The sequence below is a fragment of the Eumetopias jubatus genome, unplaced genomic scaffold (genome assembly GCF_037043125.1).
Source record: "Eumetopias jubatus isolate StellerSeaLion01/CBP00866 unplaced genomic scaffold, mEumJub1_p1.0 scaffold_15, whole genome shotgun sequence".
NCBI lineage: Eukaryota > Metazoa > Chordata > Mammalia > Carnivora > Otariidae > Eumetopias > Eumetopias jubatus.
Genome location: NW_028274821.1, coordinates 15,962,323 through 15,982,726, shown reverse-complemented (window position 1 = coordinate 15,982,726; position 20,404 = coordinate 15,962,323). Strand labels below are relative to the sequence as shown.

The following is a 20,404-nucleotide window of genomic DNA, read 5'->3' as shown; positions in this document are numbered from 1 at the left end:
TCAAGTACATACCTGTGTTCTCACTTACAGCGCAAGATATACCTGTACCAATAATTTTTACCTTTTTCCCTATTAACCCCTCCCTTAGTTTTCTTTCTAGAAATGTCTTTTAATAGCCTTTCTTGATGGTAATAGCTGTGTGTCAGTTTTAAAGAGAAATTGCAACCAAATTGCACAATCACAAACTATCTTATACTGCAGAAAAAAACACCTTAGGTAAAGACCCTCAAAATTTATATTAACTGTTATGTAAAAGCACAGAAGACAAAGAGAAACTTTTCTACTACTGATGATTTTTTTCCCTATAAATTGACAGTTAGGGGATTATTAACATACCTACTGCTTATATCTGCTCATTAAGACATTGCTAGTCTAACCACATATGGTATCCTCCATAATTTATCATAATATGTAGAAGTGTTACCTTCAGGCAGCTGATATTATGGGAAACAATTAAGTAAAACACTATGGTGCTATCTCTGTGGGTAGACAACAATTCAGGAATTCAAATATCTGCTCCACCCAGAGGGGCAGCCAGAATCTGCCTATCCATCGTCATGGCGGAATTTATAGGGCTTGGTTTTTAAATTGTAAATTTCATTTGCAATGGGATGGTTGTGAATGCAATGGCCTCTCCTCATCAATAAAGATTTTTCTGCATCTTTCTCTCACTGAAATGTTATTCCTATGGTTTGTATTTCCATACGAATCAACCCTGTGAGGCTATGGAACCAAGACAGACACAGCAGGAACATTTCTTTCCTTGTGTGCTTCCATTTTTAAGCTGACATTAAATAACACAACCTAGAATAATGAGGGAAGCTGTGTTGGCTTCTGTGGCCCAGAAAAGTGGCAATGTTAGGGGGAAAGCTGAAGTATAATGATGGCAGTGAATTAAAGATATAAAACCTAAACAACACTAAGAATAGTGACCAGTGGCTTGATGATCCGAGGTGATGTTTACTGAAGCCTGCTGTTTTCATCAAAAAGAGGAAGATTTTGCCAATCATTTTGGGTTTTAACCTTATAGTGTTTACTAGGTGAAATTTGCCAGCCATCAGGCTCATGTGAGTGTTTTATTATTATCACTTTGTTTGGGATTTTTTTCTCTTAAAAGGACCTGTGCCGAATCCTCTGATCTGAGCACAGGTCAAATTCCTTCTGTACCTTGGACTGTTTTCTATGATGATGACCATTCAGGAGCTATTACTACATTCCCTGAAGTCCACCTGTGTTGAAGTTTCTCTTCGCCCATTCCCCTACAGAACAGTAAGTGTCACAGGAAGATTGAAGCATTGAACTATGATTTGAGAAATTCAGCTCAGCCCTGAAATCTGGGCCAGTGCATTTAATTGAGACCACATTTAAATTTCTTTGATATTTCTTTATAGAGAAATATAATGCCCCAAAGGGGAAACATATTTCATCCTAGTTACAGTAGCTTTGTTAAGTAAGCAAATAACTACTTACCTGTAAGCAAAAGAAATGGACAAAATATAAGCTAGAGGCTCTATCCCCTTTGCATCCAGAATAAGCAATTGCTTTCCCATAGTTATTTCCAGTGAGGAATTAGTCATACTGAACAAATAGTTTATAAAGAAGTCATAAGAAACAATTCAGCTTTTTTATAAAAGGAATTGACCCCTATCTGTTTTCAACTCTAGAAAAATTTCCTTGGCTTCCCTTGATTGATTAGGATGGGTAACACAGAGAACAGCATGATTTCCATCATTTTCCTGTTTCCTGAGTAGTAGACATGCATAGCTTGTGATAGAGTAATGGTCATAAAGTTCACTACACAGGTTTTAGAGTTAAGAGGATTTGTGAATTCTATAACTGGATTTGCTGAGGCTAGTGTTTTTAGGATGCAGGAACTGGATTTAAAAGACTTTTTCCTTCTCCCTTTGAGAATATAGTTTGCGTAGTAATCTATGCTACTATGCTGGGGGACCGCATCTCCACAGTTTTAATCTAAGAGAAACATTTCCCTCCCAGTTATAAATTTACCAACATTGAAGGAGTGGAAAGATGGGTCATGAGACAAGGGGACCATGATGAAAAAAGCGAGTGTAAAATAGGTGCATCATACTATTCTAGGTTGTTCTGAAAAAAAATAGCATTTTTTAATCGTTCTTTTAGATTTTCTAGCAGGCTTGTGTAAAGTTTCCTTAGTATAGGAGAGTCGAGCAGAACATGTTCATTTGACAAGTTATTTATTTATCTATTGCCTACCTTGTTCAAAAGAATATTTATGATAGTAAAACCTAATGTAACAGGATTTTTTTTTAAGTGAAAAGATTAGCAAATCAAAAGATAAGGGCCATTGAAGAGTAAAATAAAGCTAGGGTAAAGTAATATTTCAAATGGAAGCTATGACTAGTGGATCACCAATTTGTCTCTGGGTTTTGGTAGTCAGTGAGAAGGGAGAAATATGAATCAAATGTTTATATAATCCATACATTAAAAAAAGGTAACTAAATATTACTAAAGATGAAGTGCAACTGTGTTGTGAAGATTGAGGCCTGAGAGAAATTTATCTTATAGATCACTGTAAAGATAGTCCTCTATGACATAATTATTGATGCCTTTAGGGGGGTGTCATTACAATGAATGTAACAAATTACATCAGGTTATGACTTATTAGATTCCTAGACTGAGGGTGTCATGCCCCAAACACAACTTACTGAATTCAATTCTAGCATTAGCCAAGAAGAAGGAGGTAGAGAGGTAGGCATGGGAGGGAAGTCCAAAAATGCCATCTCCATAACTCCTATGTTCTTTGGAAGGATTGAAACATGTGCATGCATGTGTACTCACATGCAATTCATTGTGAGATTAAGCCAATCATACAGGAAATTCTGCTTATGAAAATTCATTTGTAAAGATCTCTTCATATAGTAGGAGTGTTCAGCCAGTTATTCTCTTATGGCATGAGAGGGCATGACCAAGAATAAAATATAATAATTATAGGGGATACAGTTCTTCAGATATGTCATTAACGGAGGCACAGAGAATTTTAACACCCAATGGAGCTCATGAAAGGGTGCCCTGAATTGTTTTCTACTTGCTACTCAGGTCCAAGCCTACATATTGAGAGCCCTAGAATCTTTGTGGTTGATTGATGGGTACTTTTGGGGGATTTAGCATATCTTCCAACTCAATATAGAAAATCTTTCTATAGTCTTCAAAGATGTCTTCTTGAACACATTCACTTTTGTTTTTGTTTTTCTTGCAGTACCAAGTAGTCTTTATTTACTTATTGTATTTTCCCAGGGAAAAGAGAAGGGAAGGGAAAAAAAGTCAGCCTGTGTGTTACAAAATGATGGCAAATGATAAAGGAAGTACCATCACCCCACAGTCAACCATCATTTGATCGGGTCACCAAAGCCCAAGGGGTCAGTCTCCTGAAGTTCAGGACTGAGGGGAAAGAATAGACGGTTACATTCTTTCCTACCCACTCTTCCTCCCTGTAAATTTAAGAGTTCACACAAACATGGAATTATATTCTTCTGTCTCCTATTGCACGGTTTTGTGGCCACTTTGACATGAGTTTCTTACAACTGCATAAAAGTTCCTGAATGACTTAGATATGCATTCCTCTTTCTTTTCTTGGTCTCCTGTTCCCACTTTCTGCATGGAAAATCTCCCTCCTTGATTCTCTCTATTTTAGGATTAGACATTAAGATAGGTTATGTTCCCTCCAAATACAGTAGCTTAAGTGTTTGGCATGGTCTTGATTTAGGAGGTTGGGAACATGGGATAAAGTGTTCCTACCTTTTCCAGGATTTTTACACAAACCACTTAAGAGTTGTGGAGTCATCCTGCAATTAACATGTATGTGTGGGTGGGAAGGGTGAAGAGGGGGTAGGATAGGAGTCAAATTTTTAGGACAGAGGAGCTGGTCCAAAATAGAAATGGAGGAGGGGAAGTCAAAAGAAAGGGTGGTTCAAGATCCCACTGTGAGAAGAGCAGCCCCTCAAGCTTATGTTTCAGATCCCTTTTCCTGGTGCAGAACCTTTGGACTATTTTTCTCTCCATACAAAAAGAAGTTTGTAAACAATAAATCCCAGCAGGAACATGGAGAAACACCAGCACATTATATTTACACAAACTAGGCCACCCAGCAACCACCAAATCAGTAACTTGTGAAGTCCTACAAAGTCCAGGCAAATGCAATAAGAGAGGGGCTGCTGACTGGACACAGAGCCCATGGTAGTAGACTGAGCCCCAGACCCCTGGTCAGGTGGCTGTTGGCCCCAGTGGGGCAAAGGAGTGGCTCCCACTTCATTGTTTTTTAATGTGGTCCGGCCTTTGTTCTTTTTCCTTTTTTTTTTTTTTTTCCTTTCTTATTTCCTTTGTAGAAAGTCCATTTTTTTTTCAAAGATTTTATTTATTTCTTTGACAGAGAGAGACACAGCGAGAGAGGGAACACAAGCAGGGGGAGTGGGAGAGGGAGAAGCAGGCTCCCCTCTCAGCGGGGAGCCCGATGAGGGGCTTAATCCCAGGACCCTGGGATCATGACCTGAGCCGAAGGCAGACGCTTAACGACAGCCACCCAGGTGCCCCAAGGGAGTCCATTCTTATAATTGACATAAAATCCACTCTGTTCTAATGTTCACCCATTGGTCCTGCATTGTAGAAGTTTCACAGATTGTTTCTAATCCTTGTTTTATTCAACAGTCTTTTAAATATTTTAAAACATTGAACATATCACTCTTCTGAATGATTTTGCTTTAGAGATGAAATATCTTCAGGAATATCAGCCATTTTTCAGTTAACATAGGTTTTAGACTCTTGATCACTCGTTCACCTTACTTAGAATGAGTTTTTGGTTATCAATCTTCTTTTTACAATTTTACACCAAGAATTGGAAGGATGGCCAAATGAAGTAGAGTGTGGGACAGGGAATGACTGGGCTCAGGGTGGTTTGGCCGGTGCTGGTGCTTGGTGAAAACAGAAATGCATAGAAAAGTACAGGCTGTTTTGAGTGGACTCATCTAGTTTCACGATCTTGCTTCACACTGATTTCTCTAACATCTTTACGTGTAATTCTGTCAACCAGCAGGTCATCACATAATCTTGAAATTTCTTGAGAAATTGCTTCATTTGGAAAATGTGCTCCCAATTCCGTGTTCCAGCTGATTTCCTCACTTTTCTCCTTCCTACTCTGCTACTGCCTGGAACGGATTTTGTTGGATAAAAAGCATAGTGGGAACATTACTACTGTTCTTTAGGAGAGTATGATTGTATTAGTGATAACTGACAAAGAGTCAGCTATTCAAATAGTCATGGTACCATTGTTAATTAATACATGCTTAAATCTGCTAAAACACTTTAGTGTTATTGTTAACCATGGGTAAGTTCAGTTTTCGTGAAGTTCTTATGCAGTGGATTGTTAAAATCAATATATTGGTAACTTAATTATATTCCTTGAATTTAGCTCTTGGTTTCATCTTACATTTCCATGTGTCAAGATCTTTTAAAATCCTAATTATAATAGGGTGTCTTTAAGTTTGAAAACTGTATTCTTTCATGTCATTGACTGTAATGTTCTATAAAAAGAATAGAGAATGTGCCTAGGGAAAAAATCTCTCTGATTTGACATCACATCTTTAAATAATTCTTTTTGAATACAGTCATTCTGATTATAAATCAATTTATTATTGTTGTTATTGATTTGCTCAAAATATTTCCATAAGAAGTCCTTGATATAAATTGCTGTCATTATAATGGTAATAAAAGCAATTGGTTATGACTTAACCATTTCCTATTTAAATGACAAAATCTCTATAAAATTTTGTGCTATAACTGGACAGGGAACTAACTTTTAATCTCCATTTCTAAAAATTGGATATTTGTCAACTTGTTTTCTTTTTTCATCTTATCATTCTCTGTGATATTTTTAAACACTAGGATTTTTTTTTGATATGATACCATTGGCAAAATTTCCTCCCACTACTCTGAATATATTTTCCTGACTCTAGAGATTTGCCAGTTTGAAAAAGGCTGAGTTGCTCCACCCTTATCTGCTCAACTGTCTTTTTTTTTTTTCATTTGTCTTTGAGTCTTGTTGTAATTTGGCCAGTTTAAAGATCATTAACTTTGAAGGTGACTTCACTTGTCTAGCAGAATTGTGTAACATATTTAAGTAAAAAAAAAAAAAAAAAGAAAGAAAGAAAAAGAAAACAAAAAGAAAAAGAAAAACTGATATAAGACAGACTAGGCTTCAAATTTCAATTCCAATACTCACTTGCTAAACAAATGTATCCATATTAGTTTAAATTGGTATCCTTGTGTGAACATAGGAAGAGTGTAACTTAAATGATGAACTGTTTGTTTTGGATGATCAATTAGATAACACATTTAAAGTATACCATACAAGAAGAATGCAGTGTGATGTATTAATGTCTTGGCAAGTAGAGCAGGGTAGGAAATAATCTCCCTGAATCTTCCCTCACACATAACTGTGGGCTGTACTTGCATGTGACATTCTAGATCTAGAATCTTTTATATATGTGAAGTATCTCATCGTGGGGTAAAGTTTCATTTATCTCTGCTTTAGAAATGAAGTCACCAATTCCTTTTTTTTTTTTAAGATTTTATTTATTTATTTTACAGAGAGAGACACAGCGAAAGAGGGAACACAAGCAGGGGGCGAGGGAGAGGCAGTCTCCCCGCTGAGCAGGAAGTCCGATGCGGGGCTTGATTCCAGGACCCTGGGATCATGACCTGAGCCAAAGGCAGACGCTTAACGACTGAGCCACCCAGGTGCTCTGAAGTCACCAATTTCTAGAATAATGAGGAGACTTGGGTTGCCTGGGTGGCTCAGTCGTTAAGCGTCTGCCTTTGGCTCAGGTCATGATCCCAGGGTCCTGGGATCAAGCTCCGCATCGGGCTCTCTGCTCAGCGGGAAGCCTGCTTCTCCCTCTCCCACTCCCCCTGCTTGTGTTCCCTCTCTCGCTGTGTCTCTCTCTGTAAAATAAATAAATAAAATCTTTTTAAAAAAATAGAATAATGAGGAGACTTAAAGCAAGTTTTCCAGTTTGTTAAAATCTTATCAATAAGAGAAAAAATAAACTAAAGGCTTGCATCTCTGGTGCAATGATTTTCAGATAACTCATGTGCCTTGGGCCAAGAGCTTCTACTGTGATTATTTAGAGATAAAAGGATTAACCCACATCCAGCTTGACTGAATGGTCCATTTTCATACCTAGGTTATTAAAACCCCACCCTAACATACTTAACTGAGTTGTAGAGATTCTGATCATGTTTCTCAAGTGGCCATAGTCTCAACCTCAGATATCTGTGTAAAATGAAGTAGAAGCATGTGTTCTTATATTCAGAACAAAAATACTCAGAATAATTATTGACTCACTGCCTAATAATCCATACAAAATATTTTGGTGATTACTCAGTTCTCCATCTTAATTTATATGTGTAGTCATAGCCTTGAGCAACATTCTAAAAAAATTATCACTCATGTAACAAAGTAAAATCCCATAAAAGCTTTGTGAGGTTGAATTGAAGCTCTCTGTAATTGATTTTATGAGAAACAATCTTGAAGATTCATGCCTTTTCACAGAAGATACCAACAGAGCTTTGGTCTAAGATGTAATAAGAGAGTAAATGTTAAACATTTCATTGGGGATGAGTTGCATTAACTTTGTGCAGCCTCCCTACACTTCAGTGGAAGTGAAATATCATCAGGCTTTAGCCCTGCAAAGAGGAAATGCAAAATTAGGAAAAAAAATAACAAATGGACTGATGAAGCAAGCCAAAAATAAGAGATTTTACCAGGAAACTGAAGAGAGGAAATGTTGTATTTCTTATCTCAGGTCTTGTTGCTTTTTCCCAGTAGGATTGTACATTTGCAATCAAGTCACTTTACAGTGGTATTCCCTTAGAATGTGCCTTGTATTGACTTAGCCTGTATTTACTACCTGAAAGACCCAAGAATAAAATGAAATTTTCTCTTTAATCCTCAAGGTGAGTATCCTGCAAAGTCGGTGTCACTTTTACTTAGGGAAAGAAATATTGAATTAAGCAAATTATGTTGTGCACTGAACTAATACTTGGCAGAGGGAGGAGTTCACAGCTGTTTAGTGGAAGGAAGGAAAGGTTAGGTATTGGAATCCCCTTGACTTTAATGTGAGTGAAGGGGTCTCTTTTTTTTTTTAATGGTTTAAATTATTTTAACTCTTCTTGATCTATTCTTTCACTGACTTTCATTCAAAAAATATTAGAATAAAATAATAATCATTTAAAATCCCCAAGTAGCATATGTAAACTATCTTTGCAAAAAAGTCTGTGGCTCCACTTACCTGAAAGAGTCAAGTGACTTCTTCAGACGCTTAACTAACTTTGAGAAAATAGGTTGGTTAGTAAGACACTTTGGCTCAGAATGTTTCAACTGAACATTCATTTCTGACCCTGCCCAGGCGAGGCATGTAGCTATTTCACAGACACAATATTTAAGTAAGATTTCAGTTGCCAAAAGATAAAATGTGAAATTTACTAAAATGTGCAATATGATGATATTTGCGTAAAATTCTGACATTGTAGCATATTCTCTGAAAGCTCAGAGTTGCACAATGAGTATTTGGTGAAGGGAAAACTAAACGCATTTTTCACCAATTCATATAGTCTTCAAGCATACATATATTATAATTGAATCCAGTGATGAGGAGATGACAAATAATACTTTTGGAAATAACTTGATGCATCTTAAAAGCAACTATTTGGAGACTAGAAGCATAGACAAATGCAAAATAATAACCATTGCCCTAATTTCAAAATTTCTGAGTTTTACTCCATTCAAATGGATGTGATCTGCCTGAAAGTTCTGTTGAAGTAAATGGAAAAAGGAAAGGCAGATAAACATAGAGAAATTTTAGCCATTTGGGGTTTATACATCACAGTTGGCAGCCTGGATGATAATGATTTTGGAAGAAGAAATTGAGATAATGAACATTTTTTTTAAAGTAAGATTTTAATTCAAATTGTCATTTTAAGTGGATTTTGGAGAACCAGAAGGTTAGGAAAAATAATATATATGCCTTGGTTTGGACCCTCATGGTTGGATTTTTGCTTATTTTTTATATGCAATGTGGCATTTGTCTGTTATTTTGCTGTTTTACCTGTTTAAAAATCAAATAAAACACTCTAAAAGTCATACCTCTGAGCAATCAAGATTTTGGTTTGACATCCCATCTGTTTTACAGAAAGATAAGTGACATACAGGTAAATAGAAATGGGGTTTTTGTAAACCCAAGTTTTATTTTTAGGGAACAAAACAATTCTTAACAGCTGCACATCCCTCCCTTGGCACTGAATTTCGTCATCGATTATTCCGAGGCACATGGTCTCCCTGGGCCCTCCTCTCTCATCAGCTTTTGCCCTGGAAATGTTGCTACTCAAGCCACAGGGTTGAGTGCATGGACATCTAAGGACTCAGGTGGCTTTTTAGGCTACCCCACTCAATACACATGCACACACAAAGTGGCACCTGGGTCCTGAGCTCTCTTTTCCCTTTTTCCTGTTTGAGTGACCAGAGAGTGGACTTGGCAGCCCTTGCCCTATATTGTGCTTTTGGATTGTTCTTCAGCAAGAAACATCTGCGACTGGGTCTGGCTCCTCCTGGCTCTGGTGCAGCCTGTCCCATAACAAGAGCTGCTCTAAAGGCATCTGATGGGGCTGATGCTAAGTCACCAGAAGAGAAATGTGAGTTGATGCTTAAATCTGACTTTAAGTCAGTCCTACTAGCTTTAGATATGACTTTACTAAAAGATACAGAAGTCGTCCTTCTTCAATGTCATTTTTCCTTTTAGTATCAATTATGTACATTCCAAATCCCACTACTATGTTCCAGGCCCTGCTTTGGACACTTATGGATATTATTCCTAATCCTCGTAGTAACATTCAAGTTAGGCCTGTTTTGCAGAAACGGTAGCAGTAAAGTGTGTATTCGTGGACACAGCAATAAACAGAGTTGGATCTCAAACACAGGCCTGTCTCGTTTCCTTAGACCATGCTGTCTCTACTTCTTACTATTCATGCGGAGGCCATGTCGCTATGATGGCATGGTTCTCTCTGCCAACTCACAACCAAAAAGGCACATGTTCGCAGTGGCAAGAACACACGAAACTATCGCTGGGTCGGGGCGCCTGGGTCGCCCAGATGGTTGAGTGTCTGCCTTCGGCTCAGGTCATGATCCTGGGGTCCTGGGATCAAGCCCCACATCGGGCTTCTGGCTCGGCGGGAAGCCTGCTTCTCCCTCTCGCTCTGCCTCTCCCCCTGCTCATGCTCTCTCTCTCTCTCTCTCTATTTCTGTGTCTCAAATGAATAAATAAAATCTTAAAAAAAAAAAACTATCGCTCGGTCTGTCCTAGCATTTTTTTTTTAAGATTTATTTATTTATTTATTTATTTGAGAGTAGGGGAGGGGCAGAGGGAGAGAATCTTCAAGCAGACTTCCCACTGAGTGAGGAGCCTGATGTGGGACTTGATCTCACAACCCATGAGATCATGACCTGAGCTGAAACCAGGAGTTGATGCCTAACCAACTGAGCCACCCAGGCGCCCCTGTCCTAGCATTTTAAGAAATGTGATTCTCCCATTCTTTACAGTTGATTGGTTCTGCTGCCATATACAGAAATGCATACATTCCTCATTTCCCCACTTTCTGTATTGTTTATTTCATTAACCTCCCTCCTATCCTTTGTGCGACTCTTAACATACATGTTATGTTCACATATTTCAGAAGCTCCATGCTGCATTACTTTCTCTTTCAGCAGACAAATGACTTTTTCAAAAATCAGGACAAAAATGGTCATGTATGATAAATATATATAATATTATTTATATTTATCAATATACAAAATTAATATATTTAATGGTTTTATATATGTATTTGTCATTCCTAGGACTCTTGGGTCTTCTGAACAGTCTAGTGTCTGCTGTCTGGTATTATTTTCCTTCAGTCTACAGAACTTCTTTTAACATTTCTTTCTGTGTGGGTCTATTCATTAAAAAGCAAATCTCTTAAATTTGTTCATCTGAATATCTTCATATAGCCTTCATTTCTGATAAAAATGTTGCTGTTGTAGAATTCTAGGTGGACAAGTTTGTCTCTCAGTGCTTTAAAGTTGCATTTCCATTGCTTTCTGCCTTCCATTTTGTCCAACGACAGGTTAACCGTAATTCATATCAGTATCGCCCTGTGTGTAATATGTTGCTTTCCTCTAGCTTCATAACATGTCTTTGGTTCTCAGCAGTATGACTATGGTATGATGGGGTGTAGTTATTCCATGTTATTTATTTTTATTTTTATTCCTTCTTAAAGAGAGTGAGAGAGAGTGCGAGCAAGCATGCCCAAAGGGGGAGAGGCAGAGGAGAATGAGAGAATCCAAGCAGACCCCATAGTGAGTGTGGAGCCTGACGTGGGGCTCGACCTCAGAACCCTAAGATCATGACCTGAGCTGAAATCAGGAGTCAGTTGCTTAATCATTTGATACACCCAGGCGCCCCCCCCCCCATGTTATGTTATTATTATTTTTTTTAGGATTTTTTTTTTACTGTGTTATGTTAATCACCATACATTACATCATTAGTTTTTGATGTAGTGTTCCATGATTCATTGTTTGCATATAACACCCAGTGCTCCATGCAGAACGTGCCCTCTTTAATACCCATCACCGGGCTAAACCATCCCCCCACCCCCCTCCCCCCATGTTATTTTTATTGTTACTTTTATTTGTACTTTGAGAAAATTTACCAGATTTACCAAATGACTTTTTAAAGCTCTTCACCTGTTTTATTTTCCACTGTCATTCTCCCATCTTTCTTATTCTTACCATTTCCTGTCACATTTCCCAACATAACTTGCTTTTTCTACTTTATACTATCTCCTCTCATTAACCATATATCTTGGTTTTACGTTCCTTGGATTCAGTACCTCTCCTTACACTCCATGTTTTGCAGATTTTACCTTTGTGCCATTATGCAATCCAAGGACCCTCTAGCACTGAACACTTTGCAGATTTGTTATACTAATTGCAAAGATTAGTGATGCATGGCCACATGTGTTTCTGAAATTAGGCAAGTGGTTTTCCTCTCAGACACTTTGAAGTACCATAGATAATTGCTTTTTAAACTTGGCATATACTAAAGTTTTTTTTTCTCTTTTTCTTAGTGTTTACTTTTTTTTTTTTTTTTTTTTTTTTGCCAGGCAGAGGTACCCTGGAACACAAGGATGAGTAGTTCAGTCTTTTGAGAATGTTACATTCTATTTGGAAAGAAAGACCAGGAAATAAACATTGCAGTCTAATGTTGTAACCTTTCAAAATGAGTTAAAGCGTATGATAAGCAATTTACTTGTGACTGAGAATTCCATGTGGGAGTACATCATTTTCCAAAGAGATACCATTTGTGTTAGGTCTTGAAAAACTGAGTTGGAGTTCAGCAGATGGAAAAGTGGGAGAGGAATTCAGAAGCAAAAGAAACAATGTTAAAAGGTACAAGGACTTGAAAAATAATGTTGTTATTTGAGAAGTCAGTAGTTTTCACGTGCTGATTTGATCCTGGCATGACTTGACTGGCTCTGAGAGGTGGCAGGAGATGAGTTAGGGAACACAGGAAATGGTGATTTGTCTGGCCTGATGAAGCATTTTTACTTACTCCTTGTGGTAGACAGATAATGTCCCCCTAGAAGGTCCACATCCTAATCCCTAGAACCTGTGAATATTTTACCTTACATGCCATAAAAGGACTTTTCAGATATGCTTAATTTAAAGATCTTGAGGTAGAAATACCCTGAATTCTCTAGATGGGCCTAACGTAATCCTAACTGAAAGGGGTGTCAGCCAAGGAATGCAGGTAGACTCTGAAAGCTGAAAGAGGAAAAAGAACAGATCCTCCCCTAAAATCTAATATATAATAATAAATTTGTGTTATTTTAGGTAACTGAATTTGGGGTAACATGCTACAGCAGCAATGCGAAATCAGTACACTACTTCCTGCAGTTGTCAGTAATTTTACAGAGGTCTTAAGGAACTTGAATTGACATCGTATTAGAGGGTGACAATGTGAATATTATTTTGACCTGGATTTAGAGGAAAAGAACAGAAATGGGAAGACTACTTAGGGGCCATTTCCATTGTCCTGTTGAGAAATGAAAAGGGATTATACCTAACATTTGAGGTAGTTGTGAAGGGAGTCATGGCTCCCATCTTTCTGGAAGGAAATGCTTGTAATTGTCCAATAAGCATAACATTCTTTGACAGTGTAAAAATCCTGAGCATTTATTTAAGAATACCTTGAGTACTGGGATATAGATCAATTAAGGTATTACAAGCACACCCAGAAAAGAAAAGGAATACATACACCTAGCAATCATCTGTCATTGATCAGATGCACTGTTAGAACTTGTTCTCCTGGTCACTACCTCCCCATTCCTCCCTGTCCTGACCCACAGACTCCATATCCCTCTTCAGTTTCCTTTCTGCCTTAGTTACTGCCTCTTGCTGGAGAAATTTAGTTATTCTCTCTTTTCTAATCTGGGATTTATTTTCAGCTCTGGACCAGTGGTCCTTAGTTGATTATAAAAATACTTTTTATAAATGAAAGAGAACATAATGGAAGAGAATATGAAATATCAAATTACTTCATGTGAATTTACAAGTATTATTTCAGGAAATTGTTCCCAGTTGATACATACACTTGAGTGTGTGTATGTGTACCACTGGTAGATCACATGGAAATGGTTTCTATGCAATTATGCCCATAAAATGTTTGAAACACACTCCTGATCTGTTTGTGTTCCGTCAAAATTTAGACATACTGCACCCATGATTAAGTGGCCAACTAGGGTTGTGGTCTGAGTGCCAGCAATGAAGCAAGTATTTGAGAGAAATTTTCTGAGTAGGATGAAAATGAATTTAGTTAAGAATACACTGAGGGAAGTAGAAGAGTCAATGCTCAAAAATTTTAATTATTTTGTGTAGAAAAGCTTTTAGTACCATAAAAAGTATGGTGCATGTATTTTAAGATCTGTGGACATTGTTTGTTTGTTTTACTGATATTTTCATTTGCAGCATTTAACATCTGGGGCTTATATGATACAAATTGAGCCCAAAAATACTTGTGTCAGAAAATGAGGATGTGCTCCAAAGTAAATGCAATCATATTGAACTGACACAATCAGTGGCAAGAAGGAGCTCCACAGGCCAATTTGCAATAGTTTAAGCACCAAAAATATGATAACTGATCATAATATGCTACATGTTTAAAAATCCATAATCCATATTAATATTCAAAGAGAGAGAGAAGATATGTGGGGCCTGGAATGAGAAGGAAGACTTCTTAAAGAATTCTAGCTAAAAAAGGTAGAAAGAAATATAAAATAAAGAGAATATGCCATTTTCCAACCCCAATTAAAAAAAGAAAAAGAATGATTCAGATAAGGCTCATCAACCTCTGATCAAAGTATTGGCTGAGAGATTGTTGAGGAATAATCTGTTTACCCTATGCCGAAGTATCAGCCTACAGATAACTTAATGATGACAAATGCTAACACATTCCCTTACGGTAGAGAGATCTGGCATCCAACAAGTGAAAAATGTTATCACTGGTGGTGAAACAACCCTATAGGGCATAAGTGAAATACACAATAGAACTAAGAGGTATTCTGGCCAGAATTGTTTTATATGAATCTAATTATCTCTTAATATCTAACTTTCAGTTTACAGAAAATGCAAGAGTAGAGGAACATATTAAGAGGAAACAATAAAACAAATTCAAAATGCAGAACTTTCCACAAGAAAACTATCTTGGATTCTTTAAAAAGTCAACATTAGTGAACAAGGAGGGAGGCTATTCTAGATGAAAAGGAACTGAGTGGATGCAATGATTGGATGTGTTCATTGTGTGAATCTCGATTAGGATTCTAGAATTAAAAACCAAAACATTTAGCTCTCTCTGCTCCCTGCTATGTGGGAATACAAGGAGATGTTAATAGCAGTCTGCAACACAGAAGAGGTTTCTCACCAGAATTTGACCATGCTGGTCTCCTAATCTCAGACTTCCAACTTCAGAACTATGAGAAATATATTTCTCTTGTTTATAGGTGAACAAAGATGTGGGAACAAAGTTTTCACCTTAAGTTTGAATCTTTAAAGATTAAAGTTTTCATAAAGCACCTTTCCATTCTTTTGAAGACTTATTCCCTTTGGTTGGATGGTATCCAGCTGCCATTACTACTATTCTTTTTTCCAGTTTTTAATTGATATATATATAGTTCACATACCAAAGCACCATCCTTTTAAAGTGTACAATCAGTAGTTAGTTCTTAGTTTATTCTCAAGCTTGGGTGACCATCATCACTATCTAATTCTAGAACATTCCATCACCCCCAAAAGAAACCCTGTACTCATTAGCAGTCACTCCCCATTTCCACCATCACTCATCCCCTGGAAACCACTAACCTACTAATTACACACTAATCTACTAATTTAATGTACTTTATGTCTCTGAATTTTCTATTGTGAACCTTTCAAATCAGTAGAATCATACATATATGTGGACTTTCTTGCCTGGCTTCTTTTACTTACTTCCATACTTTCAGGATTCATCATATTATAGCATCCATCGGTACTTTATTCATGTTTATGGCTAAGTAATATGCCATTGTATTGACCTACCACATTTTATCTATCCATCATCAGTTGTTAGACATTTCAGTTGTTTCTCCTTTCTGGCTATTATGAATACTGCTGTGATCATTTGTGTACAAGTTTTTATGTAAACATATGTTTTCAGTGTGGGGAGATATATACCTAGGAATGGAATTGCTGAGTCATATGGTAACTCTGTGTTTAACTTTTTGAGGGGCTGCCCAACATTTTTCAAAGGAACTGCACCATTTTATGTTCCCACTAGCAATGTATGAGTGCTCCAATTTGTCTACATCCTGACCAACACTTGTTCATCTTCTGGATTGTCATCATCCTCACGGGTATGAGGACAGTTATTCTATTTCAGGATATATTTTTTATATATATTTTTTAAAAATTTTGTTGAAATAGTTATTAAGCGATTTTGTTTTCCAGAACTAGTACATGGGTAATAATATTTCAAGACTTCGTTGTCAGAAAATGTTTTTATTGTTTCCCAGTGCAAGTGTGTGTGGTATAAGACTCTTTGTTCAAAATCATTTTTGATCAGAACTTGTAAAGCCCTGTTTTCTAGCCCTCAGAATGGATATAGCATTAGGATGAATGTCATCACTTTGCTGGCCATGTGTATGTATGTGTGTGTGTGCGGGGTGTGTGTGTGTATGTGCATTCATGCGTGTGAGTGCACATATGTATTTCTCTTTCAGAATGTTCTCTTTATGCTTGCCATTTTAGAATTGGACAAGGCTGTGTCTTAGCATGAGTCTTTATTTCTCTTGCTTCGCCTTCAGTGGGCCTTTCCAGAAAATTTCAAAACTTCCCATTGAAAAATTAAAGCTTAGGAAGTACTGTTCTGTCAAGTTTTGTTTGTTTCTTCCTTTCCACTGCCACTATTCTGAACAGCTCTGAATTACTATTAGGTAGAACTTGAAGCTCAAAATCTAATGTCCATGTCTTTGTTTTGTGTGTGTATTTTCTTTACATTTCATTTTGCACATAATTTTGAAAAAGGTTTATCAGACTTTTATTCCTGATTACATGTTAATATTTAGACCCACAATTTATTTTGCCACCCTTCAAATAAATGTTATTCAACACTATATTTTTAATATCAGATATTATTTCTTCTTGTTCTTGTAACAGATTTTATATGCTTTGTGAAGATAAAAGCCTGTTATTAGAATATGCTGTAAAGGTCTCTTCTGTTCACTGAATTGTATCTTTTTCCTCTAGACCAAGTTTTTTATTTGTTCATCCTAAACCTTGTCCTCTGTGCTATGACGTTCTGGAAATATTGGCTTGTTTGAAGTTCTTGTTTCATCGATCTGATGGAAAGACTAGGTTGATAATTATACTCAGTTGAAATGGATTTTCTCTGCAGTTTCATCTGTGATTCTGTTTCCTCAAGAGGGAGATTAGTTTCAGGCTGTGTGCAATGGGCGGGGCGTCTGCAGACAGGCTCCCCTTTGAATTGCATGGACATGGAGCTGACCGGCAGACGAAGGAGCCAAAGTAGAGAAGAGTGTAAGAATCACTCCTGGGCATAGCTTCCTTTTTTCTCTAGTGTTGGAGACAAGGTTCAAAACTAAGACTAGGGCTGGCTGGTCAAGCGTGGCCTCCGTGGCTGGGGATGACTCATCTCTCCTCCACGCGGTCTCTTCCAGTAGGAGTTTCTGGGATCATTCTCATGGAAGAGGCAGTCTTCTAAGGTGAAAAGCAGAAGCACACGAGATCCCTTGAGACAAAAGCCTAAAATAAGCACAGTGCCCTTCCCACCATAGTCTTTTGGTGAAAGTAAATCACAAGACCAGACAAAAGTGAAGGGGTAAAGATAACAGGCATCACAGCCTGATGAGAACTGTAGCAGGGTCATATTGCAAGGGGTGTGGGTAAAAAGAGCCATGGAAATTCAGAGCCATTTTTGAAATAATCTACCACATCGTCTTTCAGAAGTTCCTCAAATTTCCCTGTCTACTCTCATCACTGTTGCTAATTACCTATTTTCCCTCAGTTGCAAAACCACCCTTTATGATCTTTTATGTGAATATTGGCAGTGGGACTCTGAAACTACGTTTTCTTCGTGTCCTAGTCTGCTGACTTCTGGTGAAGTTCTGTAGTTGGGGAGCAAGGGAAGGAGAGTGAAAAGCAGAAGGAGGAAGGAACTTGCTTTTCGTTTTCAGCTCTGGGCGTTCTCCCTACAGCAGGGACAACAGCAGCTCTGGGCTATCTTCGTCACTCCCAGCCACAGCGCCACTCCCCTATTCCCTCAGAAGTACCAGTGGCAGTAAGCCATGTCCCCCTCGGTGAGTGGAGCTTCAGCTGAACCCTACTTATCTCCAGATAAAAATCACGTGGAGGCTAGAGGGTGTTTCCTCTCCAGTCTCTTAGGTTTTTGATAACTCTACATCTTCTTCCTTTTTATGTTCTGAGCCCTAGAACTTTTAACTGCTTCCTGCAGCTAATATCCATGTTAGCTCAGAATCCCTTTAGCTCTTTCTGCCTTCCAGTACCTGTATAACAAATTCCCTATGCACTCTGTTAAAATAGCTCATATGCTTTTCATTTCTTGACATATCTTTCCCAGATAGATTCTTTGTTGTTTTCCAGAATTTTGGCTTCGTTTTCCCTTGGTATTTTTTCAGTAATTTTTATAAGATATTCAGAGGAGCAATGGATGCAAGTGCTCAGAGCACTATCTTTTCATTATTATCGTAGTAAGAGTATTTACCCTGAGCTCTGCCCTCTTAACAATTTTTTTTTTTAAGTGTACAATTCTAAATTCCACTTCTGGGCATATATCCAAATGAACTGATATGAGGATCTCGAAGAGTTATTTTCACTCTCGTGTTCGCTGCAAAGTTATCAATAATAGCTAAAATGTGGAAGTAACCTAAGTGTCCATTAACAGATGAATGCATAAGCAAATTTCATACATACATGCAATGGAATATTACTAAACCTTAACAAGGAAGGAGAGTCTGACACATGCTACAACATGGATGAACCTTGTGGACATCTTGCTAAGTGAAATAAGCCAGACACAAAAAGACTAATACTATTTGATTCCACTTCTGTACGGTACCTAGAGTAGCCAAAATCATGATGACAGAAAGTAGGGGCTGGCGGAAGGGGTTAATTGGAGATTGCTAATCAAGGGGTAAAGTTCCAGTTATGCAAGATGAATATGTTCTAGAGATCTGCTGAATAATATCAGTGTAGTGTCTTAAGTGGTTATTGGTTATTTGTTATTTTCTCTTCTTAATTTATAGTTCTTTGTATATAAAAATATTAAATCTTTATATTGAGAAAAATATTTCCCCAGGGTTTATTGCTTATGTTTAATTGTGTTTATGGAGACATCTTATCATTCAAAAGTTAATTTTAGGGGCACCTCGGTTGCTGTCCGTTAAGTGTCTGACTCTTTCGGTTCAGGTCTTGATCTCTAAGGGTCATGAGATCGAGCCCTGAACCTGCTTAAGATTCTCTCTCTCTCTCCCTCTGCCCCGCCCCTCCCTCATGTGCATGCTCCCTCTGTCTCTGAAAAACAAAAATGGTTTAATATATCGAAACTGTCAAATTTACCTTTCACAGTTAGAAATAACAGGGTCTGCATTACCCTGGAAGATAGGCTACTTTTGCTAACTTGGGTATCAGAAGGATGCAATGGATTATCTGGATTTCACTCTTTTTTTTTTTTTTTCTTTTTTTTGAATTCCAGGTCTGCCAAGCTTTAGGAGTATGACTTTATGAAAGCTCTTCAATGACCTCAGCCTCAGTCTTCTCATCTGGACAGTGGGGATAATAATAAAATAATGCAGTACCTTTCTTCTAGGACTGTTTTAAAGATAAAGTGACATACACGTTTAGGGTCCTTGGGATGAGTGTGGCATTATCATAGGTACTCAATAATGGTAGTAGCTACAGCTGCTATTATTACTCATATCATCGCCATCATTGCAACTACGTCTGCAGTTTTTATTACAAATATCACTACTGTTCTTACCCTTACCATCACTGCCATAATGAACCCTTCCTACTCCCTAAGTATATTCTGCTTTGTGTTTAAGGAAATGGATTAGCTTTAGGGGATATGGTAGACTGAATAACAGGCCCCAAAGGTATCTTTGTCCTAATTTCTGGAATTCGCGAATGCTGCCTTATATAGCAAAGGCAATTTTGCAAGTAGGATTTAGTGAAGGATCTTAAAGTGGGAGGGTTTTTCTAGATTATCCGGGTGGACCTAAATATAATCACAAGTGCGGTTAGAAGATCAAGGCAGAGTGATATAGACAGAGAGGAGGAGAAGGCAATGTGATCGGGGAGGCAGAAATTGGAGTGTTGTGACTACAAGCCAAGGAATGCCAGTAGCCACCAGACGCCGGAAGGGACTAAGAATGGGCCTGCCCTGTGCTCCCTTCGCAGCACATATACTACAATTGGAACAATACGGAGAAGATTAGCAGGACACCTGCACAAGGATGACGTGCAGATTCGCGAAGCGGTCCCTATTTAAAAAAAAAAAGAAAAAGAAAAAAGAATGGGTCCTGCCCTGCCAGAGGAAACAGCCTTGCTGCTACCTCGACCTCAGCTCAGTGAAACTAACTTTGGATTGCTGGCCTCTGGGATGGTGAGAAAATACGTTTGTGTTGTTTTAGCCACCAACGTTGAGGTAACTTGTTATGGTGGCCATAGGAAACTAAAACAAAGGATGAAAATTCTAATTTGGGAGAGTTAAAT

The 20,404-nt window shown here is 37.8% G+C and overlaps 1 non-coding gene across 1 annotated transcript; it reads left to right on the top strand.

Annotated features, from left to right (window-relative positions):
* The first annotated feature begins 20,074 nt into the window (after positions 1-20,074).
* LOC114197909 (U6 spliceosomal RNA) lies at positions 20,075-20,180 on the top strand. The gene has a single exon (XR_003606986.1). It is a non-coding gene; the product is annotated as a U6 spliceosomal RNA (small nuclear RNA).
* The last annotated feature ends 224 nt before the right edge of the window (positions 20,181-20,404 follow it).